The sequence below is a fragment of the Elephas maximus genome, chromosome 27, assembly GCF_024166365.1.
Source record: "Elephas maximus indicus isolate mEleMax1 chromosome 27, mEleMax1 primary haplotype, whole genome shotgun sequence".
Lineage (NCBI taxonomy): Eukaryota > Metazoa > Chordata > Mammalia > Proboscidea > Elephantidae > Elephas > Elephas maximus.
This window is the reverse complement of record NC_064845.1, coordinates 30,779,718-30,804,664: the sequence shown is the minus strand read 5'-3', so window position 1 is coordinate 30,804,664 and position 24,947 is coordinate 30,779,718. Positions and strand designations below refer to the sequence as shown.

At 42.3% G+C, this 24,947-nt stretch overlaps 1 long non-coding RNA gene across 2 annotated transcripts in view; it reads left to right on the top strand.

Moving 5' to 3' along the window:
* The window catches only part of LOC126068363 (uncharacterized), a 213,479-nt gene that overhangs the window by 77,279 nt on the left and 111,253 nt on the right, over positions 1 to 24,947 (top strand). Inside the window, exon 1 of one of the 2 annotated variants that reach the window (XR_007515641.1) lies at positions 3,108 to 3,260. The exons of the other annotated variant lie outside the window; for it this stretch is intronic. This is a non-coding gene — a long non-coding RNA (uncharacterized LOC126068363). Of the gene's footprint in view, positions 1 to 3,107; positions 3,261 to 24,947 lie in introns of those variants that run through there. 2 annotated transcript variants of the gene reach the window in all.

The window sequence follows — 24,947 nt, the reverse complement described above, 5'->3', positions numbered from 1 at the left end:
GGGGACGGAGTCAGTCATTTCCACTGTGGGGGCCCTCATGTGATAAACCTCCTATTCTCCTGCTCTCACAAAGCATGGATGCGCAGACTGGGGTGATCCAGGCTTCTGGAGGGAGGCTGTTGTATGTGCAAGCTTTGATCCCCATTAGCTACAAACTGCAAATAATCCATAAGGTCTGCAAATCAGGCTCCAATTAATAGCACGTGTTAATATATATATATATATATGTTTTTATTAACATGTCCTGTCCTGGAACCGGCCAGGAGAAGCTGCGAATGTTTGCCAGGGAGGAAAGGCACACTTGTGCACCTCACTGCAAAAGCTTGTCTGCTCAGGTGAAAAATCCTGGGCTCACTGGGAGGTAAGAAAGAAGCTGAAACTGAAAGGCTGCTTTGGTGCCCCCAGGTCATCTGGAAAAGTGTCCACACAGTTCAGGTTTGAGGGGTGATTTGCTGTGAGGTGGAGAAATGGGACAAGAATGCATTTCCCTGCCTCCCCTGCCTTGGGGCCCTGCCTGGCTTGGGCCCTAATGAGTTCTCAGTGCACAGCCTCTGAGAAGAGACAGGCAACCTAAGGCTGGAAAAAACTGGCAGAGGCTGGGCTCTGAGGGGAGTAGTGATGGTGAAAAGTTGATTGCATTAATAGCCTTGCTTACTCCCTAGAGCTATAACCCAACCTAAGCTGTAACCCCACCCATTGCTGTTGAGTCAATTCCAACTGATAGCGACCCTATAGCACAGAGGAGAGCTTCCTCATAGTGTTCCCAAGGAGTGACTGGTGGATTTGAACTGCAGAACTTTTAATTAGCAGCTGATCTGTTAACTACTTTGCCACCAGGGCTCCACTCCCTAGAGCAGGGGCAGGGCGAGGGCAGTTAATTTTACTTGATTCATGGACCCCTCTGGCATTCTAGTGGAGCCTGTGGACCCCTTTTCAAATTAAAAATTTTAAGTACATAAAACATAATGTATAATATTATATTAAAATACAGCTTTCAAAATATTTAAAGTATTATAATATGGTAGTAAATGTGGTTGAAATATGAAGATCTAGTAACAGATTGATGACTGCAATAATTTTGAAATAATGATGATCATAAGCAGTACTTCCAGATATCTGCAATAACTGTAACCTTGTATGAGAATATCTGTGATTTCTGTGGGTGACAGTTACAATTCCTGCTAACACTCCTGTGATTTGTTACCTACATTCATTACGGAAGGTAATGCAAAATTTCAGTTAGAGGTTAGTGCGAATACGATTTTTGTCTTCCAAGTTTATAAACCTTGGAAACCCTATGAGGCAGTTCTACTCTGTCCTATACGGCTGTTATGAGTCCGAATCGACTCGACGGCACACAACAACAAGAAGCCCTTGTTTAGTATCGTTTACCGATGGCATAAACTGGATTTAAAAATATACATCCAAGGTTATTAATAAACATTTCCCTAGCTTCAAAAGACTTATACAACCATTAAAAATGATTCTTATGAAAAATTATTCTTAAGGGCATTGACATAAAAAATATTTTAATGGCTCTTTACAATAGTTGAGTTGAGATATGAAGAGATATTCATCCTTCTAGTCATTCTTCTATTTATCTATTAAGAGCGTTCTGGGTTGGAACCAGCTTGATGGCAGCGGGTTTGGTTTGTTTGGTTTTTTTTTTTTTTAACGCAGAAATTAGGGACGAAACCTTCCACCGTAATTATAACAAGTTTAGCTGGTGGCAGACAGCTAGCAGCTCCCCGAAGATTTGTTCTATCCTTCCATAGAGTAGAGTTGTCCCTGGGAAGTTGCTGCCAAGCCAAGGACTGTATGTCCTACCCCTGCATTTAGGTGGAGGTGATAAGATGAGCTCTCAGGAGTGGAATGTGAGCATAAATGATGGATGCCTCTTTCAGGCCAAGGCTTTGAAGAAGCAGACGTGCCTTCCTCACCCTCTTTTCATCTGTCTGCCAGATGAATATTGAAGAAGTCAGCCTGGGTGCCGGAATGACTCACGGAACAAAGTGCCCCCCAGTCCCCTTCCACAGTTTTTAAGACCCATTTTGGACACCACAGGATTGCGTGATAAGCTTCTATTGTGCTAAACTCTTGAGATTTTGGGGTTTGTCTGTTATAGCGTGTTTTTTTCCTTAACTAATAGGAGAGGCATCAGTTAGGGATTTTGCATGGGGGCCCTTCTTTCCCTACCCATCATGGATGGTATGGCAGGTATTGCAAACTGACTCACTCAACTCCATTCCAACCCCTTTGTAGTGGGAAAGCTAAATGGGAGGAAGTCAAAGATATTTCCTCATTTCCCAGACACCCATTTATAGTTCAGGCTTCACATGAGATATACATTGTTCCATGGGTGTACTTGTGTGTGAGTTAGGAGGCAGAAATGAACATAATGAGGTAGAGGTCATGCTCCTACTATTTCTACTGTTTCTTCTATCAACCATGTTTGTGAGGCTACAAATATAGGAACTTATTTTTTCACCTAACAATAAGTTTGAAGGAAGTCAGATACTGGTGTTGCTTCATGAGTTCAACAGTGTCAGGGTCAGCATTTGTGCAGTTCTTTTGGATGTTCCCTCGTGGTTGCAAGGCCATTGCTGCAGCTCCACCCATCACATTTGTATTTCAGGCAGGGAAAAAAAACAAGTAGAAACGGGGAACAGCAATGCCAACTGCTTCTTTTTATCAGAAAGGCAAAAGCTTTCCCAGAAGCCTTCACAACAACTTACCTGTAGGTCTCACTGTCCAAAACTGGGTACATTGCCACCTGAACAAAATTAGGGTTCTGTTGGCATGCAAGAGGGAAGGATACCTATAGGGTACCCTAAAACATACAAGTCATGGTCACTGTTCTCAAGGACCTGGTAATGGCTTTGTAGAAACAAAATATATGCATGTACATTTGAATAATAATACCAGAGTTAAGAAAAGCTATAAGACAATAATGTAAGTTACAGGGCAGACATTTTAGAGGAGATGGGAATTGTAGGGGTCTAATCTATCCCACCTCATTTTCAGGAGGGCTGGTGTGAAGAACCATGCATCTCAGCTGAACTCTGTGGGTAGCCTTTTGCTTGCCCATGGTGCCATGCCATCACCTGCCAGAGTAAACCAGTGTTCTGAGCGAGCATCCAGATGAAGTGCCCTTGGCAGGATTGATGAGCAGGAAGTGGTGAACTTGACCTGGTCCTGGGAGGATGAGAAGATACTACAGGGACCGAGGAAAGGGTCCTGAACACAACTCCAGAAGTTTTGTGAGTAGAGCGTTTCCCTGGATGCCAGAAACACTAAGGCTGGCCACCTGCCTGTAATTAACCCAAATCTCCTTAGTCACCCAGAGAGTAAGGGGCTTTCACCCTGGAATTACTGGCAATTGCCTTTTTTTTTTTTAATAATTTTTATTGTGCTTTAAGTGAAAGTTGACAAATCCAGTCACTCTCTCACACAAAAACCCATATACACCTTGCTACACACTCCCAATTACTCCCCCTAATGAGAGAGCCTGCTCTCTCCCTCCACTCTCTCTTTTCGTGTCTTTTTCGCCAGCTTCTAACCCCCTCCACACTCTCATCTCCCCTCCAGGCAAGAGTTGCCAACATAGTCTCAAGTGTCCACCTGATCCAAGAAGCTCACTCCTCACCAGCATTCCTCTCCAAACCACTGTCCAGTCCAATCCATGTCTGACAAGTTGGCTTCGGGAATGGTTCCTGTCATGGGCCAGCAGAAGGTCTGGGAGCCATGACCACCAGGATCCTTGCAGTCTCAGTCAGACCATTAAGTCTGGTCTTATGAGAATTTGGGGTCTGCATCCCACTGCTCTCCTGCTCCCTCAGGGGTTCTCTGTTGTGTTCCCTGTCAGGGCAGTCATCGGTTGTAGCCGGGTACCATCTAGTTCTTCTTGTCTTAGTATGATGTAGTCGCTGGTTCATGTGGCCCTTTTTATCTTTTGGGCTCGTAATCACCTTATGTCCTTGGTAATCTTCATTCTCCTTTGATCCAGGTGGGTTGAGACCAATGGATGCATCTTAGATAGCTGCTTGCTGGTGTTTAAGACCCCAGACGCCACTCTTCAAATTGGGATGCAGAATGTTTTCTTAATAGGTTTTATCATGCCAGTTGACTTAGATGTCCCCTGAAGCCATGGTCCCCAGACACCTGCTTCTGTTACGCTGGCCTTCAAAGCATTCAGTTTATTCAGGAAACTTCTTTCCTTTTGGTTTAGTCCAATTGTGCTGACCTCCCCTGTATTGTGTGCTGTCTTTCCCTTCACCTAAAGTAGTTCTTATCTACTATCTAATTAGTGAATACCCCTCACATACCCTCCCTTCCTCCCCCCTCTCATAACCACAAAAGAATGTTTTCTTCTCAGTTTAGACTATTTCTCAAGTTCTTTTAATAGTGGTCTTATACAATATTTGTCCTTTTGCAACTGACTACGTTCACCCAGCATAATGCCTTCTGGGGTTACTGGAGCCGGAATGCTTTCCAGGTTCCTCCACGTTATGAAATGTTTCACAGATTCTTCACTGTTCTTTATCGATGCGTAGTATTCCGTTGTGTGAATATACCATAATTTATTTATCCATTCATCTGTTGATGGGCACCTTGGTTGCTTCCATGTTTTTGCTATTGTAAACAGTGCTGCAATAAACGTGGATGTCCGTATATCTGTTTGTGTAAAGGCTCTTATTTCTCTAGGATATATTCTGAGGAGTGGGATTTCCGGGTTGTATGGTAGTTCTATTTCTAACTTTTTAAGGAAACGCCAGATAGATTTCCAAAGTGGTTGTACCATTTTACATTCCCACCATCAGTGTATAGGTGTTCGGATCTCTCCACAGCCACTCCAACATTTATTATTTTGTGTTTTTTGGATTAATGCCAGCCTTGTTGGAGTGAGATGGAATCTCATCGTACTTTTAATTTGCATTTCTCTAATGGATAATGATCAAGAGCATTTTCTCATGTATCTGTTAGCTGCCTGAATATCTTCTTTAGTGAAGTGTGTGCTCATATCCTTTTCCAAATTTTTAATTGGGTTGCCTTTTTGTGGTTGAGTCTTAGCAGAATCGTATAGATTTTAGAGATCAGGCACTGGTCGGATATGTCGTAGCTGAAAATTTTTTCCCAATCTGTAGGTGGTCTTTTTACTCTTTTGGTGAAGTCTTTAGATGAGCATAGGTGTTTGATTTTTAGGAGCTCCCAGTTATCTGGTTTCCCTTTATCATTTTTAGTAATGTTTTGTATTCTGTTGATGCCTCGTATTAGGGCTCCTAAGGTTGTCCCTATTTTTTCTTCCATGATCTTTATCGTTTTATTCTTTATGTTTAGGTCTTTGATCCACTTGGAGTTAGTTTTTGTGCATGGCATGAGGTATGGGTCCTGTTTCATTTTTTTGCAAATGGACATCCAGTTATGGCAGCACCATTTGTTAAAAAGACTATCTTTTCCCCAATTAACTGGCACTGGGCCTTTGTCAAATATCAGCTGCTCATATGTGGATGGATTTATATCTGGGTTCTCAATTCTGTCCCATTGGTCTATGTGCCTGTTCTTGTACCAGTACCAGGCTGTTTCGACTACTGTGGCTGTATAATACATTCTAAAATGAGGTAGAGTGAGGCCTCCCACTTTCTTCTTCTTTTTCAGTAATGCTTTACTTATCCGGGGCTTCTTTCCCTTCCATATGAAGTTGGTGTTTTGTTTCTCCATCACATTAAGAAATGTCATTGGAATTTGGATCAGAAGTGCATTGTATTTATAGAACTGTTTTAGTAGAATAGACATTTTTACTATGTTGAATCTTCCTATCCATGAACAAGGTATGTTTTTCCACTTATGTAGGTCCCTTTTAGTTTCTTGCACTAGTACTTTCTAGTTTTCCTTGTATAGGTCGCTTACACCTTTGGTAAGATTTATTCCTAAGTATTTTATCTTCTTGGGGGCTAGTGTGAATGGTACTGATTTGGTGATTTCCTCTTCGATGTGCTTTTTGTTGATGTAGAGGAATCCAAGTGATTTTTGTATGTTTATCTTGTAACCTGAAATTCTGCCGAACTCTTCTCTTAGTTTCAGTAGTTTTCTGGAGGATTCCTTAAGATCATGTCATCTGCAAGTAGAGATAATTTTACTTTTTCCTTGCCAATCCAGATTCCCTTTATTTCTTTGTCTAGCCTAATTGCTCTGGCTAGGACCTCCAGCACAATGTTGAATAAGAGCAGTGATAAAGGGCATCCTTGTCTGGTTCCCGTTCTCAAGGGAAATGCTTTCAGGCTCTCTCCATTTAGAGTGATGTTGGCTGTTGGCTTTGTATAAATGCCCTTAATTATATTGAGGAATTTTCCTTCAATTCTTATTTTGCGGAGATTTTTTATCATGAATGGGTGTTGGAATTTGTCAAATGCCTTCTCTGCATCAATTGATAAGATCATGTGGTCTTTTGTTTTATTTATATGGTGGATTACATTAATGGTTTTCCTAATATTGAACCAACCTTGCATACCTGGTATAAATCCCACTGGGTCATGGTGGATTATTTTTTTGATATGTTGTTGAATTGTGTTGGCTAGAATTTTGTTGAGGATTTTTGCATCTATGTTCATGAGGGATATAGGTCTGTAATTTTCTTTTTTTGTGGTGTCTTTACCTGGTTTTGGTATCAGGGATATGGTGGCTTCATAGAATGAGTTAGGTAGTATTCCGTCCTTTTCTATGCTCTGAAATACCATTAGTAGTAGTGGTGTTAACTCTTCTCTGAAAGTTTGGTAGAACTCTGCAGTGAAGCCGTCCGGGCCAGGGATTTTTTTGTTGTTGTTGTTGTTCAGAGTTTTTCAATTACAGTTTCAATCTCTTTTTGTTATGGGTCTATTTAGTTGTTCTACTTCTGATTGTGTTAGTTTAGGTACGTAGTGTGTTTCTAGGAAGTCATTCATTTCTTCTAGGTTTGCAAATTTGTTAGAGTACAATTTTTCTTAATAATCTGATATAATCCTTTTAATTTCAGTTGGGTCTGTTGTGATATGCCCCATCTCATTTCTTATTCAGATTATTTGTTTTCTTTCCTGTATTTCTTTATTCAGCCTGGCCAATGGTTTATCAATTTTGTTAATTTTTTCAAAGAACCAGCTTTTGGCTTTGTTAATTCTTTCAGTTGTTTTTCTGTTCTGTAATTCATTTAGTTCAGCTCTACTTTTATTATTTGTTCTCTTCTGGTGCCTGATGGGTTCTTTTGTTGCTTGCTTTTTGTTTGTTTAAGTTGTAGGGACAGTTCTCTGATTTTGGCTCTTTCTTCTTTATGTGTGCATTTATTGATATAAATTGACCTCTGAGCACTGCTTTTGCTGTGTCGCAGAGGTTTTGATAGGAAGTGTTTTCATTCTCATTGCATTCTATGAATTTCTTTATTCCCTCCTTAATGTCTTCTGCAACTCAGTCTTTTCTGAGCAGGGTATTGTTCAGTTTCCAAGTATTTGATTTCTTTTCCCTAATTTTTCTGTTGATTTCTACTTTTATGGCCTTGTGGTCTGAGAAGATGCTTTGTAATATTTCGATGTTTTGGGTTCTGCAAAGGTTTGTTTTATGACCTAATATGTGATCTATTCTAGAGAATGTTCCATGTGCACTAGAAAAAGAAGTATACTTTGCAGCTATTGGGTGGAGTGTTCTGTATAAGTCTATGAGTTCAAGTTGGTTGATTGTAGCAGTTAGATCTTCCATGTCTCTATTGAGCTTCTTACTGGAGGTCCTGTCCTTCTCTGAAAGTGGTGTGTTGAAGTCTCCTACTATAATTGTGGAGGTGTCTATCTCACTTTTCAGTTCTGTTAAAGTTTGTTTTATGTATCTTGCAGCCCTGTCATTAGGTGCATACACATTTAATATAGTTATATCTTCCTGGTCAATTGTCCCTTTTGTCATTATGTAGTGTCCTTCTTTATCCTTTGTGGCGGATTTAACTTTAAAGTCTATTTTGTCAGATATTTATAGTGCCATTCCTGCTCTTTTTTGCTTGTTGTTTGCTTGATATATTTTTTTCCATCGTTTGAGTTTTAGTTTGTTTGTGTCTCTAAGTCTAAGATGTGTCTCTTGTAGGCAGTATATAGACAGATCATGTTTCTTTATCCAGTCTGAGACTCTCTGTGTCTTTATTGGGGCATTTATTCCATTTACATTCAGTGTAATTATAGATAAGTATGAGTTTAGTGCTGTCATTTTGATGCCTTTCTGTGTATGTTTTTGCCAGTTTCATTTTTCCACTTACTTTTTTGTGCTGAGACATTTTTCTTCGTAAATTGTGTGTTCCTCATTTTCAGAGTAGTTGAGTTTATGTTTGCTGAGTCGTTACGTTTTTCTTGGTTTTTATTTTGAGTTATGGAATTGTTAGACCTCTTTGTGGTTACCTTAATATTTACCCCTATTTTTCTAAGTAAAAACCTAACTTGTATCGTCCTATGTCATCTTTTTTTCCTCTCCATATGGAAGGTCTATGCCTCCTGTGTTTAGTCCCTCTTTTTGGTTATTGGAATCTTTTACATAATGACTTCAGTGGTTTCTGTTTTGAGCATTTTTTTCTTTTTAAGATTAATCATTTATTTTTGTGATTTCCCTATTTGACTTGATATCAGGATGTTCTGTTCTGTGACCTTGTGTCATGTTGGTATCTGATATTATAGATTTTCTGACCAAGGAATTTCCTTTAGTAATTTTTGTAGCTTTGGTTTGGTTTTTGCAAATTCTCTAAGCTTGTGTGTATCTGTAAATGTTTTAATTTCGCCTTCATATTTCAGAGAGTTTTGCTGGCTATATGATCCTTGGCTGGCAGTTTTTCTCCTTCAGTGCTCTATATATGTCATCCCATTGCCTTCTTGACTGCATGGTTTCTGCTAAGTGGTCTGAACTTATTCTTATTGATTCTCCTTTGTAAGTGACTTTTCTTTTATCCCTGACTACTTTTAAAATTTTCTCTTTATCTTTGGTTTTCGCAAGTTTGATGATAATATGCCCTGGTGATTTTTTTTTTTTGGGGATCAGTCTTAAATGGGGTTCGATGAGCATCTTGGATAGATATCCTTTCGTCTTTCATGATGCCATGTAAGTTTTCTGCCAACAGATCTTCAGCTATTCTCTCTGTATTTTCTGTTATCGCTCCCTGTTCTGGAACTTCAATCACATGCAAGGTATTCTTCTTGATAGAGTCCCACATGATTCTTAGGGTTTCTTCATTTTTTTTTAATTCTTTTATCTAATTTTTCTTTAACTATATTTGTGTAAATTGCCTTCTCCTCCAACTCCCGACTCTGCATTCCAATTCCTTGATTCTGCTCCTCTTACTTCCTATTGAGTTGTCTAATTCTGTAATTTTATTGTTAATCTTTTGGATTTCGGAATGCTGTGTCTCTATGGATTCTTGCAGCTTATTGATTTTTCCACTATGTTCTTGAATAATGTTTTTGATTTCTTCAACTGCTTTATCAGTGTGTTCCTTGGCTTTTTCTGTAGATTGCCTTATTTCATTTCTGAGATCATCCCTGATATCTTGAAGCATTCTGTAAATTAGTTTTTTATATTCTGCATCTGGCAATTCAAGGATTATATCTTCGTTTGGGAAAGATTTTGATTCTTTAATTTGGGGATTTGTAGAAGCAATCACGGTCTGCTTCTTTATGTGATTTAATATCGACTTTCTGTCTCTGAGCCATCTGTAAGATATTGTAATGATTTATTTTATATTTGCTTACTGAGCCTTAGCTTGTTTTTCTTTGTTTCAGCATACCCAGATGGGCTACTAGATTGTGCTGTCTTGATTGTTGTAGCCTTTGAATCACTTATGTCCTATTACTAGCTGGTTTGGTCTGTTACCAGATATATAAGCCTAAGAGTCCATTCACTATTCTTAAATAGAATCAGCTTAAAAATCAGCTTAGGTGTTCTGAAATTCGGTCACGAAATGTGTGGTGTAGACTGTCACCTATTAACTTAGAGGAGTGGTGGTGATAGTTGTGTGCACCAGATTCTAGTAGCGGCAGGGGCTTGCACTCCAAGGAGGGCAGGATGCTGACAGCCTTCCCCCAAGTGCCAGTGAGGTAGGTGCATCTCTATTCCTAAAGCACTTTGGTGGATGGGCTCTGGAGCTGTACCTTAGGCATCCAATGCTTGTACCTCTAAAGATTGGCAGGCGTCAGTATCCTCAGACCCCTTTGGCAGGTGGCTAGGTGGTTTGGGTGGAGCTTCAGCCCTCAGCTCCCTGCTGTGGATCAGTGTGGGCTCTGTTTGATAGGTGAGATATCAGACCTGGAAAAGTTGTGTTTCCAGTGCTCTACTAAAACAATTACAGTCAGATCTCTTTCAGAATTGCCTTTGCATTATAATAGCCACCTTGTTCCCTATAGGATGAAAGCCCAAGACTGTGGATCTTATATGCTTGGCTGGAGCTGGTTCTGTATTTTCATTCCAGTATAGGGAAGTCCGGAAAGGATTTTTCCTCCCTGGATTGTTAGTAGCTGCTTCTCTCAGGCCAGGAGAATGGGTTAGAGGAAAAAAAAACCCGGGCAAGCAGGAGCATTTCACTCCCTGGCCGAGGAAATACCAATGTTAATGAAGCCGCCTGGGACAGGGAGGGTAGGGATCAGATAGATAGGAGAGAGTAGCATCCAGCGATATAGACAAAGTTACTTATCTTGCTTGGTGGTGACTGTTTTATCTGAGAGGCGTGTAGCCTGTGTGTACTGGCTGGGTCAAGATTGCCCCCGAGGGTCAGGCCTGCGTTCGTTCTGTGCTTGTGCCCCCTCAGAAGCCATGGTCAGCTCCTCTGCTCCTAGTCCAAAGCCCAGCGCCAAGGTTTCCTGACTGGGACACTGCACTCCAGGCTCCAAAACCAGTCATTGCTTCCTGGTGATTTATCCTCCTATAAGCCACATCACTGTGCAGCCTGCGTGTGCTGACTGGGTTTCCCCCGAGGTTACTTCAGGGGGCTAGGGCTGTGTCCTGTGCTTGCACTGTCTCAGGAAGCTGTGCTCAGCTCCTCTGCACTTAATGCAAAGCCCGGCGCCAAGGTTTTCTGACTGGGACGCTGGCTCCAGGCTCCAAAAACAGTTGCTGCTTCCCTGTGGTTGCTTGTTCTCTTTTCAGCTGTGTCAGTGTGCAGCCTGCTTGCACTGGCTGAGTCTCTACTGAGGTTACCCCAGGGGGTTAGGGATTAGGGCTGTGTCCCGTGCTTGCCCCGTCTCAGTAAGCTGCAATTAGCCCCACCACTCAGCACCAGGGAACCACAAGGGCTCAAGGCTATGGCACGGGACACGGGTTCCAGAAGCAGTCGCTGCTTCAGGGTGTGGGTTGTCACTCAGGTCAACTCTTTAGATCTGTGTTTGATGGTCAGGGTTCCTAGATTGTCACGTATGTGATTGATTCACTTGTTTTTCCAAGTCTTTGTTGCAAGGGGATCCGCAGTAGCTCTTACCTAGTCAGCCATGTTGGTCCTGACTCCGACCTTTCTTTTTTTTAATTTTTATTGTGCTTTAAGTGAAAGTTTACAAATCAAGTTAGTCTCTCACACAAAAACGTGTATACACCTTGCTACATACTCCCGGTTGCTCTCTCCCTAATGAGACAGCCCGCTCCCTCCCTCCAATCTCTTTTCGTGTTAATTTTGTCAGCTTTGAACTCCCTTTACCCTCTCATCTCCCCTCCTGGCAGGAGATGCCAATATAGTCTCAAGTGTCCACCTGATCCAAGAAGCTCACTCCTCACAAGCATCCTTCTCCAACCCATTGTCCAGTCCAATCCCTGTCTGAAGATTTGGCTTTGGGAATAGTCCTGTCCAGGGCCAACAGAAGGTCTGGGGGCCATGACCACTGGTGTCCTAGTCTCAGTCAGACCATTAAATCTGGTCTTTTTATGAGAATTTGGGGTCTGGATCCCACTGCTTTCCTACTCCCTCAGAGATTCTTTGTTGTGTTCTGTGTTTATGACCTGATTTTGAGGGTTTCATCATCCTGTTTACTCCCTCTAAATATACTCATTTTTCTCTCTCCCTCCTGAAACATAACCATGAATTGAACACTATGCTGTGTGGGGAGGGGATGAGGGGGAAGAAGAGGGCATCTAAACAACACAGACAAAACAGGACTATCACTTTTCTCTTTCTAGATTCTACATTGCCATTCATGCAGACCAACATCAAATTTGCCTCACTGCCTAGGTTGTTTTCAACTCACAATATCTTGCTATCCATGAAAATCTTCATGTGTTTTTAAACTACTTTTTTCAAAGTGTAAGTGGAGTCTTCTAAGTGTTCATTAAGATCTATTTTCTCTTTCTTCTATACTAGTTAGGTGCTTGGCTACTCAACTAGAGATGACATTTCCCAGCCTCCCTTGCAGCTAGATATTGTCATGGAGTATAAGAGGATAAGCAGAAACATATATCCGCTAGTGAATACCCGTTGCTGTCAAGTTGATTCCAACTCACACCGACCCTATAGGACAAAGTAGAGCTTCCTACAGGGTTTCCAAGGAGCAGCTGGTGGATTCAATCTGCCAACTTTTTGCTTACCAGCCAATTTCTTAATAACTATGGTTTAGCAGTCTCATTTTCTAGTCATCTCAGGAGTTTAGATATATTTCTGAACTCATTTTAGACTATCTAGGAAATTTTCTATAATCTCTTCACCAGTTTGGATCTTAGTCTCTCAATATTCCCATTCCAAAGTCTTAAGAGAAAGTCCAATTGGGCCAGCTCAGCCAACAGAGTCATAGGTCAGGTGTCCACTCTGGTTCAGTCATCTGTGGTCGAGACGACAGAGTCTTGAGATAAAACTATGACAGCCTAAATTCACGTCTTCGAGTGACGATGAGAGGCAATTTCAGTTAAAAGCATGGGGCTAAGCATGAACTCCTAATCACACAGAGTTTCTGAACTGCAAAGTCAAGGACCAGATCTTAGGTTACGCATCCATACCTAAGCACTGACAACTGAGGAGACCCAGTGTGCAAAATTGCCCTGCTCACTTGTGGTAAATTGTTATAGTGGTGGCCTCCAGTGAACAAAACCTCCTGGTGTTTGCACCCTTGTGTAGCCCCCTCCCACACTGACTCTGGACTTGATCGTGTGACTTGCTTTGGCCAATGAGACATTAGCAAAATGATGCCAGCAGAGGCTTGATAAGTGCTCGCATACCAGGGCTTGTCCTTCTTGGAAGGTAAATGCCATGATATGAAGAAACGTGAGCTAGATTACTGAATGGTGAGAGGAACTAGAGGATGAGAGGCCATCTTGGATGTCCTAGTCCCAGTCAGACTTCCAGCTAAATGTAGCCCATGAGTGAACTTAGCTATACCATGTGGAACAAAACCACTCAGTTGATACTCGTCAGTCCACAAAATCATGAAAAATAAAAAATTGCTGTTGTTTTAAAGCACAAAGCTTTGCGGTATTTTAAAAAAACAACTTCTTTAGATAATTGAACTTTTCTACATAACTGAAATACCTCCCCTCTCTAAAATCTCCTTGACTATAAAACCCATCTGGAAATCCAGGTGTCTGGCCCAGGACTCTTGGAGAAAATTTTCTGACAGTGGTGCCAAAGGACCCTCAAAATGGGATCCTGAGATGTCTTCCTTTCCTCCTGTCTTCCTGAAAATAAAAAAGAAATCCTTAAACAACGAGGCATAAGAATGTTCCATTAACTAGCCAGATAAGACCAAGTTCTCAAACAGTGCCCCACACTTCCCTGTTACATAATTTCTTTCCTCCTCAATAAATACATCAACATTAAGGAAAGTGTGTCACTCTTTCTAGTTCTCCTGAGGCACCAGGAAAGAAAACTCTCATTGAATGTCTCCTGTTCTACTGATCAGTTTCCTGTGAGGTGGCCCAATATATGATGGGTTGTATGCCCTTAAAGACTAAAGAAAAAAAAATATCCTGGTTAATGCCAGAGAGATTACCCAAAGAGGTAAAAATCACCATCTCCTGAGGTCATTCAAAACAGTACTAGGTATGATGTCTCAAGGGCCCCTGGGTGATGCAGATGGTTAAGTGCTTGACTACTAGCCGAAAGACTGGCAGTTCTAACCCACTTAGAGATGCCTCAAATGATAGGCCTGGTGATCTGCTTCAGAAAGGTCACAGCCTTGAAAACCCTGTGGAGAACAGTTTTACTCTGCACACATTGGGTCATCATGAGTCACATTTTCACACGACATCCCAGTTAATTGGCCTAATATGTTCAGTGCTTCTGTTCTACCTCCTGGTTCCTTGCATAGTGCCTGGGTTCTTAAAAGCTTACAAGTGGCCATCCAAGGCACCACAGTTGGTCTCTATGGGCCTGGAGCAACAGTGGAAGAAGAAGAGTAAGGAACAGGAGGAGAATATGGAATGTGTTTCTAATTTCCTCTATGAATAACTGGTGGGGCAGTGGTTAAGAGCTCAGCTGCTAACCAAAAAGGTTGGCAGTTGAATTCTACCAGCCACTCCTTGGAAACTGTATGAGGCAGTTCTACTCTGTCCTACAGGGTTGCTATGAGTCAAAATAGACTTGAGGGCAACAGAGTTTTTTTTTTTTTTCGGTTGCCATGAGACTGTAAGAACTGGATGGTGCCCAGCTACTACGACCAAACACTTTGAGCAAAGAGCCTAGAGAATCCTGATCAAAACAGGGTAAATGCAGAAAAGAATTTAAAATTCTCATGGAATCCAGACTTTCTGGAACCATGGAGGCTGAATGAATCCCTGAAACTAATGCTCTGAAATAATCTTTAAACCTTAAACCAAAAAAAATCTCCTGAAGTCTTCCTAAGGGTAAACAATAGCCTAGCTTAAGTAGTAAAAATGTCTGCTTTGAGCATTGTGCTCTTTGAAGGACTATATGGGGTCAAAGTAACAACAGCAACTCAAAAGATTAGATAGGAACTTCAGGGGGCAGTGAGTTTATGTTAATATGGGAGGGACAACTCAGAAACAGAGAGTGAGAATAGTTACACAACTCAAAGAACATAATCAATGTTACTGAATTGTGATGAATTGGTGTATGTTTTGCTGTACATATTCTCAACAATATAAAATTTTAAAAATGATATTGTGGTCCCAGGAAATATGGATGGAGCACACTGACCACCTCAGCTGTGGTAGATCAGCTGTTCCCTGAGTTCATGGTCCCCACAGCCTTCAGCCCAGCAATTCAGTCCCTCAGGTAGTTTGGATGTATCTATGGAGCTTCCATGACCTTGTCTTGAACAAGCTGTTCTGGCTTCCCAGTATTGTGTACTCTCTTAGCTTCACCAAAGTTACCACTTATCTGTTGTCTATTTAGTGTTTTTCCGTTTCCACGCTTCCCCCACCCCTTGTAACAATCAAAGATTGTTTCTTTTTGTGTGCAAACCTTTTTATGAGTTTTTACAGTAGTGGTTTCATACAATATTTGTCGTTTTGTGGTTGACTTATTTCACTCAGCATAATGCCCTCCAGATTCATTCATGTTATGAGGTGATTCACAGATACATCATTGTTCTTTATCGTTATGTAATACTCCATTGTGTTGACACACAATATTAACCATCAGAGGCCACCGCTTGTCAACTTAGCACCTGTACACATCTCCCCAAACCATACATAATCTCTAAATAAAGACAATTACGAAGTCATACTTAGTCTTAACATGATGTAACTAACACGTGATTAATTGAAAATGCACTAGCCCCATTTACATCTTATATTTTGTAAGAAAAAAGCAAAAATATTTAACGCACACATACAAAGCAGAAATACTCATAACAATTACAGTCCTCGTTTCTGCAACTGGTCACGTGGACGTAAGTGGTATTTAGAACTACCTTCTTCCAACACCCATTCCATATTCCCTTTGCCCTCAGCAAGCACCTCACCAGATCATGGTTTTTTGCCTGGTGGCATGACCCAAATCTTCATTCCTGAAGGTTCTGGGCCATTAGTAGCCCTGTCAGAATTGAGTTACTATAGTTTTCCATTGACTTTAATCACAGGACATGCTAGTACTAAGAGATGCCCTAAGGGATCTCCTGCGTTCCAGGCATACTCCTCTTTATCCCCATTATGTAATATCAATCTGATTTCCTCTTGGTAATCAGGATCAATCACACCAGCCAGTATGGTAACTCCCTTCTTTGCCTGTTGATCCAGTTGCTAGGTGGCATTCTTTGCTTCCAGTTCAATGGAATCAGTGATGTGTCTCCAGGTGGGCGCATTCCTCCCTTTGGAACTAAGACCTCCATACTGAAGAGCATAAGATCATGGGGACAGGAAGTGAAAATCTTGTGAGTGGGTCACTAGGGGTAATAGTGAGTGGTGCCACTCCCATTTACACTTCTTGATTTTTGGACCCATGAATCCTGATTACGGAAGAAACAGCACCATATATTGGATGCTCTAGTTTAAAGCATATACAGCCTCCTGGAGAACACTAACCCAACTCTGCAAGGTATTGTCTCCTAGCTGGTGCATAGTGGTGTCTTTAGGAGTCCATTCCATCATCCTATCAAGCCAGCTGCTTCAGGATGATGAGGAACATGGTAAGACCAGTGAATTCTATGAACATGGGCCCACTGCCATACTTTATTTGCTGTGAAGTGAGTCTCTTGATCAGAGGCAATGCTGTGTGGGATAACAATGATGGTGAATAAGGCATTCTGTAAGCCCACAGATGGTGGTTTTGGCAACATTGCTCAGGGAAGACAAATCCGTATCAGAGTAAGTATCTATTCCAGTAAGAACAAATGCTGCCCTTTCCATGATGGAAGTGGTCCAATGTAGTCAACTTGCCACCAGGTTGCTTGCTAAGCACCTTGAGGTATGGTGCCATATTAAGGACCCAGTGTTGACCTCTGCTGCTGGCAGATTGGGCACTTAGCAGTGGCTGCTGCCAAGTCTGCCTTGGTGAGTGGAAGTCCATGTTGCTGGACCCATGCATAACCTCCATCTCTGCCACCATGGCCACTTTTTTCATGAGCTCATTGAGCAATGATGTGACTGGCTGGGGAAAGAGAATGACTGGTTTTCACAGAACGCATCATCCTATCCACTTGATAGCTAAAATCACCCTCTGCTGAGGTCATGCTTTGGTCAGCATTCACAAGGGGCACATATATATTTACTTCTTTGGCTCATTCAGAGAGGTCTGTCCCCATACCTCTTCCCCATAAATCCTGGGCTGCAATTTTCCAATCATATTCCTTCCAAGAACCTGACTATCCAGCCAAACCATTGACCACAACCCTTGAATCCGTATACAATTGCACATCTGGACATTTCTCCTTACAGACAAAGTGAACAACCAGGTGTACTGCTAGAATTTCTTCCTTTTGGGAGGATTTTCCTTCACACTGTCCTTCAGGGAGGTCCCAAAAAGGGATGTAGTGCCGCCACTGTCCATTTTTGAGTGGTGGCTGAATATTGCACAGAGCCATCTGTAAAGCAGGCACAAGTTTTCTCTTCTCTAGTCAACCGATCGTAAGGAACTCCCCATGAGGCCATAGGTGCATACTGGGAGATGGAAGGTAGTGTGACAGGAGTGGAGGCCAAGGGCATTTGGGACATTTCCTCATGCAACTTGTGCCTTCAGGTCCTGCTCAGGCCCAATCTTGTATATACCACTTCCAATTAATGATGGAGTGCTCCTGTGCATACTCTGTGGGTCAGACAGCATCCAGTTCATGATGGGCAGCTCAGGCTACATGGTGACTTGGTGGCCTGTGGTTAAGCATTCAGTCTCTACTAAGGCCCCAGAACAAGCCAAAAGCTATTCTCAAAAGGAGAGTAGTTATCTGCAGAGGATAGCAAGGCTTTGCTCCAAAATCCTAAGGGTCTGTGTTGCAATTCACCAGAAGGGGTCTGCCAAGGACTCCTGACAGCATCGCTATCTGCCATTGACACTTCAAGCACCATTGAATCAGCAGAGTGGGAGAGTGGCTTCTCTTGTTCTCGGCCCCACTCAAAACTAGCAGCTTTTAGAGTCACTTGATAAATAGGCTAGAGTAGCAAACCTAAATGAAGAACATGTTGCCTCCAAAATCCAAAGAGGCCTCCTAGGTGTTGTGCCTCCTTTTTCATTGTGGGAACAGCCAGGTGCAATAAATAACTTGTCCTTCACTTTAGACGGAATATCTCGACATGCCCCATACCACTGGACCCCTAAAAATATTACTGAGGTGGAAGGTGCCTGAATTTTTGTGGGATTAATTTCCCACTCTTTGGGAGCAGGCAAATGCTTTACCAATAAGTCCAGAGTCATTGGTACTTCTTCCTTACTAGATTCAATCAGCATAATATCATCAATGTAGCGGGCCAGTGTGACATCATATAGAAGGGAAGGATGATCGAGGTCCCTGCTGACTAAATTATGACATAGGGCTGGAGAGCTCGTGGAGCGCTGAGGTAGGCAAGTGGAGGTGTATTGCTGGCCTTGCCAGCTGAAGGCAGACTTCTGATGGTCCTTCCAAACAGGTATGGAGAAAAAGGCATTAGCCAGTTCAGCAGCTGCACACGAGTTACCAGGACATGTATTAATTTGCTCAAGCAATGAAACTACATCTGGAACAGCATCTGCAATTGGAGTCACAATCTGGTTAGGTTTTTGATAATCTACTGTTCTCCAAGGTCCATCTGATTTTTTCACAGGCGAAATAGACGAGATGAATGGGGGATGTGGTGGGATGCACCACCCCTATATCCTTCAAGTCCTTGCTGGTGGCAGTAATGTCTGCAATTTCTCCAGGAATGCAGTATTGCTTTTGGTTTACTGTTTTCCTAGGTAGGGGTAGTTCTAATGGCTTCCACTTGGCTTTTCCTACCAAAATGACTCTTTCTCCATTTGTTAGGGATTCAGTGTGGGGTTTCTGCCAGTTATTGAGTATATCTATTCCAATAATGTATTCTGGAACTGGAAAAAGTCACTACGAGGGGATTTGGGGACCCATTGGACCTACTATGAAACAAACATGAGCCAAGACTCCATTAATAACCTAACCTCTGTGTGTGTCCCCCTCTGACTGGTGGGCTACAGTGCTCTTTTGGTTCTCCTGGCATTTGTGTCAGCTCAGAGCTAGGATCCAGTAACCCCCCAAAAAGTCTGATTATTTTCTTTTCTCCAATGAAAAGTCACTCTCATAAAAGGTTATAGACCCCTTTGGGGAAGGGTAGGAGAGAGATGAACTGTATAAATTTTTGGCAGTGTATTTGTGTCCTTCCTCATGAGGACTTGGCCTTCCCTTCATTCAAGGGGTTGTGGGTCTTTAAATTCACTCTAGTATGGGAGTTGACTGAGGACCATTCAAGTTAGACTGCTGCTCACCTAACCAAGAATTCTCCTATTTCTACAGATCAAGTAAATATTTAGTAGGTTTCCTATCTATTTGACTCCTAGGGACACCGTGACTAAGTAGTCATAAGTCCATATGAGTCAGACTATTCTGATTACTGCTTTGACTCTGCTGTCCATTGCTGTAACCATGCCCACCTTTTCTTTCTCGATTGAGTGCCGCCACTTGGCCCCTACTATCACAGGGTCCAATCAACCCAATTGTATTGAGGTGTCTAAATTCAGTTAGGGCAGTTCCCACTCTCAGATCTGATTTACATAAAATAGCAATCACAGCAGCCTTCAAGGATGCTGGATTTCCCTTCACAAATTTGTTCCTCACGTTTGTGGTAAAAGGTGTGTTCTTTGGGCATTCCATGTGTGGGTCTGTGGGTTTAACCTAATAAATCCACCTCAGCATGCCTTTGAATACCTTCTTCTACAGTATACCAGGGCAGGTCTAGTACTTCAACTTGATTTAGTGTAGGCCACTGTGTAATCCGTGCTTCAGCAACCCAAACAAATGAACTATTAGATCTTTCCTTAATATCTTGAGGTGAAACATTGAATGAAGAATGTGTGCTTAGTGGACCCATATCAATAAACTCAGACTGATCCATCTTTATGTTCCTTGCAGCATTATCCTGCACCCTGAATAACCATTCCCACACCTATTCCCCAGGTTCCTGTTTGTACATATTAGAAAAGTCAAGCAGTTCTCTTGGAGTGTAGCGTACCTCCTCCTGGGTCACACTTTCTACTACATCTCTTTGGGGCTCGGTGGGACTTAATCTAGTTATAGGTCTAGAAGCCAGAATCAGTAGTCTGGAATTGTTTTGAGAACATTCAGCATTGTGTTGTAAAGCATCTGCCTGAGATGATGCCCCAGGCAATGGCTCAGGCAAGGGCTCTTTAGAGGCAGCTGGGCAAGGGCTAATTTCATTAGATGGAAGTGGAGGGGCTAATGCCTTTACTGGGCAGGGTGGTGTAGCAGACACACATGAGTAATCTCTGCAGATGGAAGTGGTTCTATTGGCAGGAGTGATTAAATGGATTTTAGGGGCTCAGTGTCTCCAGCTTTCTAACTATCTGCCCATATGTCCCCATCCTAAGTTTCAGGATCTCATTTCTTCCCAATCAATGCCCTTACTTTAACTTCAGACACCTCTCTAAGTTGGCAATTGAAGTGGAATTGTAATTCAGCCACTCTTACAATAAGACTCGGGTTTGGTTTTTGGCAATATCAGCAGTGTTGCTACGAGAAATAAGGCTTTCCTTCAAAGCACAAGTGGACACTTTGAGGTCGTTTATGCGGCACTTGAGCTTTGACACTGAAGCCCCGAGATCGTCTCTTTCTTTCACCAGTTTGTCAAGTGCAAGTAGGACCAACCAACCAGCTTGTTTATACTTCTCATTATGAGAAAATTATTGAAAGGTATCATATATGCGATCACCCAGAGCCTCGCCTTTCACCAATACCCGATCTATTGGTGGTGATAATTTGCATATTTGAATTGCCACCTCATGCCATGAATTAGCAGTGCCCTCTTTACTACTGAAAGCAGAGTCATCAACATCTTTGAGACTAACCAGACTTGAAAACTAATTTAGAAAACTCATCCTTACAATTTTGTTTCTCTAGAACCACTCTGGGTACCAAATGTCTTAGGCTGGGTTCTCTAAAAAAAAAGCAGCTATAGCACTTAATCACTACGCCACCAGGGCTCCCATTTGCCCATAGCAAAGGTTAATTGCTATAGTATTTATGCGTATGTGTAGGGGTGGAGGATGGAGAACAGGTTTTGATATCATTGATTTTATTAACCAAAATACTCTGCTTATAATTTATCTTAAAGGTTGTTCAGTGAGATCTCACATTAAAAGATATGGCGTTTGCTGTCTACCTAACCAACACATGTTCTCATTCAAAATTCTGTTATCCGTCTTCTAATATGGCAACTTTTCAGATATTGTGATCTTTAATCTCAATTTTGCAGAGAGCTATTTTATAGTCAGGGAAGCCCTTTAATCCATTTAACTTTATGTAATGAGGTAAATGTTCAGGGGAAGTGTTCTAATCCTCCATAACTGTAAACCAAAGACAACATTTGTAGCCCATGCAAGAAGAAAATAACCAGGCATCTTAGTGTAGGTTCAAGTTCTGGTCACTTCTAACTATAGCAGCTCTGTGCCGGATTACTCAGGTCTGGCCTAGTTCGAGCTCAAGAGTCTGACCCTGGATTCTATGCAACTCAGAAACAGAAAGTCTTCTACTTCCTTTGCTGGTTTATATGGCTGAGGTTGAGAAGGTAGATGAGGGGTGTGCTAGCAGAATCCAAAACTAGAGGCATTTAGGATGGGCTCACAACATGGAGTTAACACACTACTTTCTGGTAAGCAAAGCAGGGGGTGAGGGGCATTTAGCTGACTAACATAATAGTTTTCAGAAAATGTTAAACAAAAATGTTCCAGGAACAGTATGTTAGAATCATTCTTAGAAAAAAAAAAAGTTTGTATAGACCATTCTCAGGAAGTATGTGGTTGATCAGATATGAAGAAAGAACTGCTTTATTCGGCTATAAAATGTGCATAAAAACCACTCTTTGCTTAGCCCCTGTGGAGCACTTTGTACTTTCACTTAGTCTGGCCCAGCTTGAGCTGTACTATCCCTCAATAAAATTCTTTGCTTTTTAAATCTGTACAGAGTAAGAATTTTGGTTTGAGAACTACAGCATTTCTGGTGTCAGAAGTTCTCTAGAGAAGCAAAACTAGTCAAGTTTATAAATATGTATGTGGAGAGATTTACATCAAGGAAACAGCTTACATGATTGTAGAGTTGCAAGTCGGTGGATCAGCATAGAGGCTTCTCCTGATTTCATGTAGCCACAGGGGCTGGCAAACCCAAGATTAGCAGGCTGGAGAGCAGGGCTCCTGCTCACAGGCTGTGAAGGTTGATGAATCCCAAGATAGCAGGTAAGCTGCTAGCTCCAGTCCCAAGAACTGGAGGTCAGATGAACAAGAGACATGTGCAGGATCCAGAATAAGCCAAGAGCCTTGGCAAGATGAGCAGAAGGAATTAGGTGGCAGAGGGTGAAGAGATAAAGGCTGAGCGGGGAATGAGCCACCACAGGCTCTACCTGCACTGAAACCACTCAGAAGATTCCATTATGAGGGTGATCACATACCAAATTTCAACAGGGAAGTGATCAAACATCATACAACTGGCAAAACACAGAGAATCATGGCCCAGCCACGTTGAGACATGCAATCTTAACCATCACACATGCCCTTTGATTAAAATCAGTGGAAAATTACAGCAACTGAGTTCCAACATGACTACTAATGGCCCAGACCCTTTAGGAATGATAGGTTCGGCCACCCCACCAGGCAAAGAGCCACGACCAACTGAGATGCTTGCTTAGGCCAAAGGGAATGTGGAATGGGTGGTGGAAGAAGGTAGTTCTAAATACCACTTACGCTCATGCGACCAATTGAGGAAACGAGAACTGTAACTGTTATGAGTATTTCTGCTTTTTATGTGTGCATCAAATATTTTTGTTTTCTCAAGTTATAAAATATAAGATGTAAATAGAGCTAGTGCATTTTTAGCTGTATGTGTGTTTATTGTATCATGTTAGGCAAAAGAATGACTTTATAATTGTCTTTATTCAGAGATTATATATGGTTTAAGGAGATGTGTACCGGTACCAAGTTGACAAAGGGTGAACTGTGATAGTTAAGAGTGTGTGTTAACTTGGCTGTACCATGATTCTCAGAGTTTTGGCAGTCATGTCATGTTGTGGTCACTTGCCTGTTGAGATTTCATATGTGATTGCCCCCATGGTGCCATACGATGTGAGTAGGCAATTGGTTGAAGAGGAGTTTCCTTGGGCATGTGTCCTGCATCCAATGTGCGCAGACGTTCTGGCAGGGCTCGGAGGGGTTTGCTCATTCTGGATTCTGCAGCTGGGTCCTGTTCACCTGACCTCCAGATTTTGGGACTTGAGCTAGCAGTTTACCTGTGGTCTTGTCTGCCAGTCTTGGGATTCGTTGACCTTCACAGCCTGTGAGCAACAGCCCTGCTCTCCAGCCTGCCGAACTTGGGTTCACCAGCACCTGAGGCTACGTCAATCAGGAGAGGCCTCTATCCTGACCCACAGACTTGTGGTGTTATGGCCTCTAAAACCGTGTGAGCCCTTTCCTAGATATAAATCTCTCTCTATATATACATATTTATACACTTAACTGGTTTTGCTTCTTTAGAGAACGCTGCCTAAGGCAGAGCATTCACATGGGATACAAACACCTTCATTTATTTGGCCTGTTCAGAGAGGTCTGTCACATGCCATTTCTTCATACTTCCTTGACTTCAAATTTCCAATCATGTTCCTTCCACGTCCCTGTCTATCCAGTCAAACTATCGGCCACAACCTGTGAATCCGTGCACAATTGCATATCTGGCCATTTTTCCGTCCACGTAAAGCAAATACTCATGTGCACTGATTGAAGTCCTGCCCATTGAGAGGCTATTCCCTTACCAGTGTCCTTCAGGGAGGTCCCAGAAAGGGGCTGTAGTGCTTTGCTGCCACTGTCCACATTCAGATGGTGCCTGCATATCATGCAGAGGAACACCTGTAAACCAGACACCAGCTTTCTCTTCCTCAGTCAACTGATCATGAGGCCATAGATGAAGACTAAGAAAGGGCAGGTAATGTAACAGGAGTGGAGACCATGGGCATTGGGGCCATTTCCTCATGCGACTTACTTGAGCCTTCAGATCCTGCTCAGGCCCGATATCGTAGATACGACTTCCACTTACTGATGGAGTGCTGCTGAGCACATCTGATTTTATGGCTCTGTGAGTCAGACAACACCCAGTTCATGATGGGCAGCTCAGGCCGCGTGGTAACTTGGTGTCCCGTGGTTAAGTGTTCAGTCTCTACTAAGGCCCTGTAACAAGCCAAAAGCTGTTTCTCAAAAGGAGAGTAGTTAAATGCAGATGATGGCAGTGCTTTGTTCCAAAATCCTAAGGGTCTGTACTGTCATTCACCAGTAGGGGCCTGCAAAGACTCCAGACAGGACTCCAAACAGCATCTCTGTCTGCCACTGACACTTCCAGAACCATTGGATCTCCCAGATCATATGGCCCAAGTGGCAGAGCAGCTTGGACATCAGCCTGAATCTGTTGCGGAGCTTTCTCTTCTTGTGGGCCCTAGTCAAAACTGGCAGCTTTTCAAGTCATTTGATAAATAGGCTGGAGTAGCACACCCAAATGAGGGATATGATGCCTCCAAAATCCAAAGAGGCCCAACAAGTGTTGTGCCTTCTTTTTAGTTGTAGGAAGGGCCAGATAGATCAACTTATCGCTCAGTTTACAAGGAATATCTCAACATCCCCCACACGCTGGAGCCCTAGATTTTTCGCTGAGATGTAGGCACCTGGGTTTTTGTCAGAATAATTTTCCACCCTCTAGCATGCAAATATGTTACCAATAAGTCTAGAGTACTGATACTTCTTTCTTACTAGGTTCAGTCAGCATAATGCTGTTTATGTAATGGACCAGTGTGACGTCTTATGGAAGGGAAAAGTGATCAAGTTCCCTGTGAACTAAATTATCACA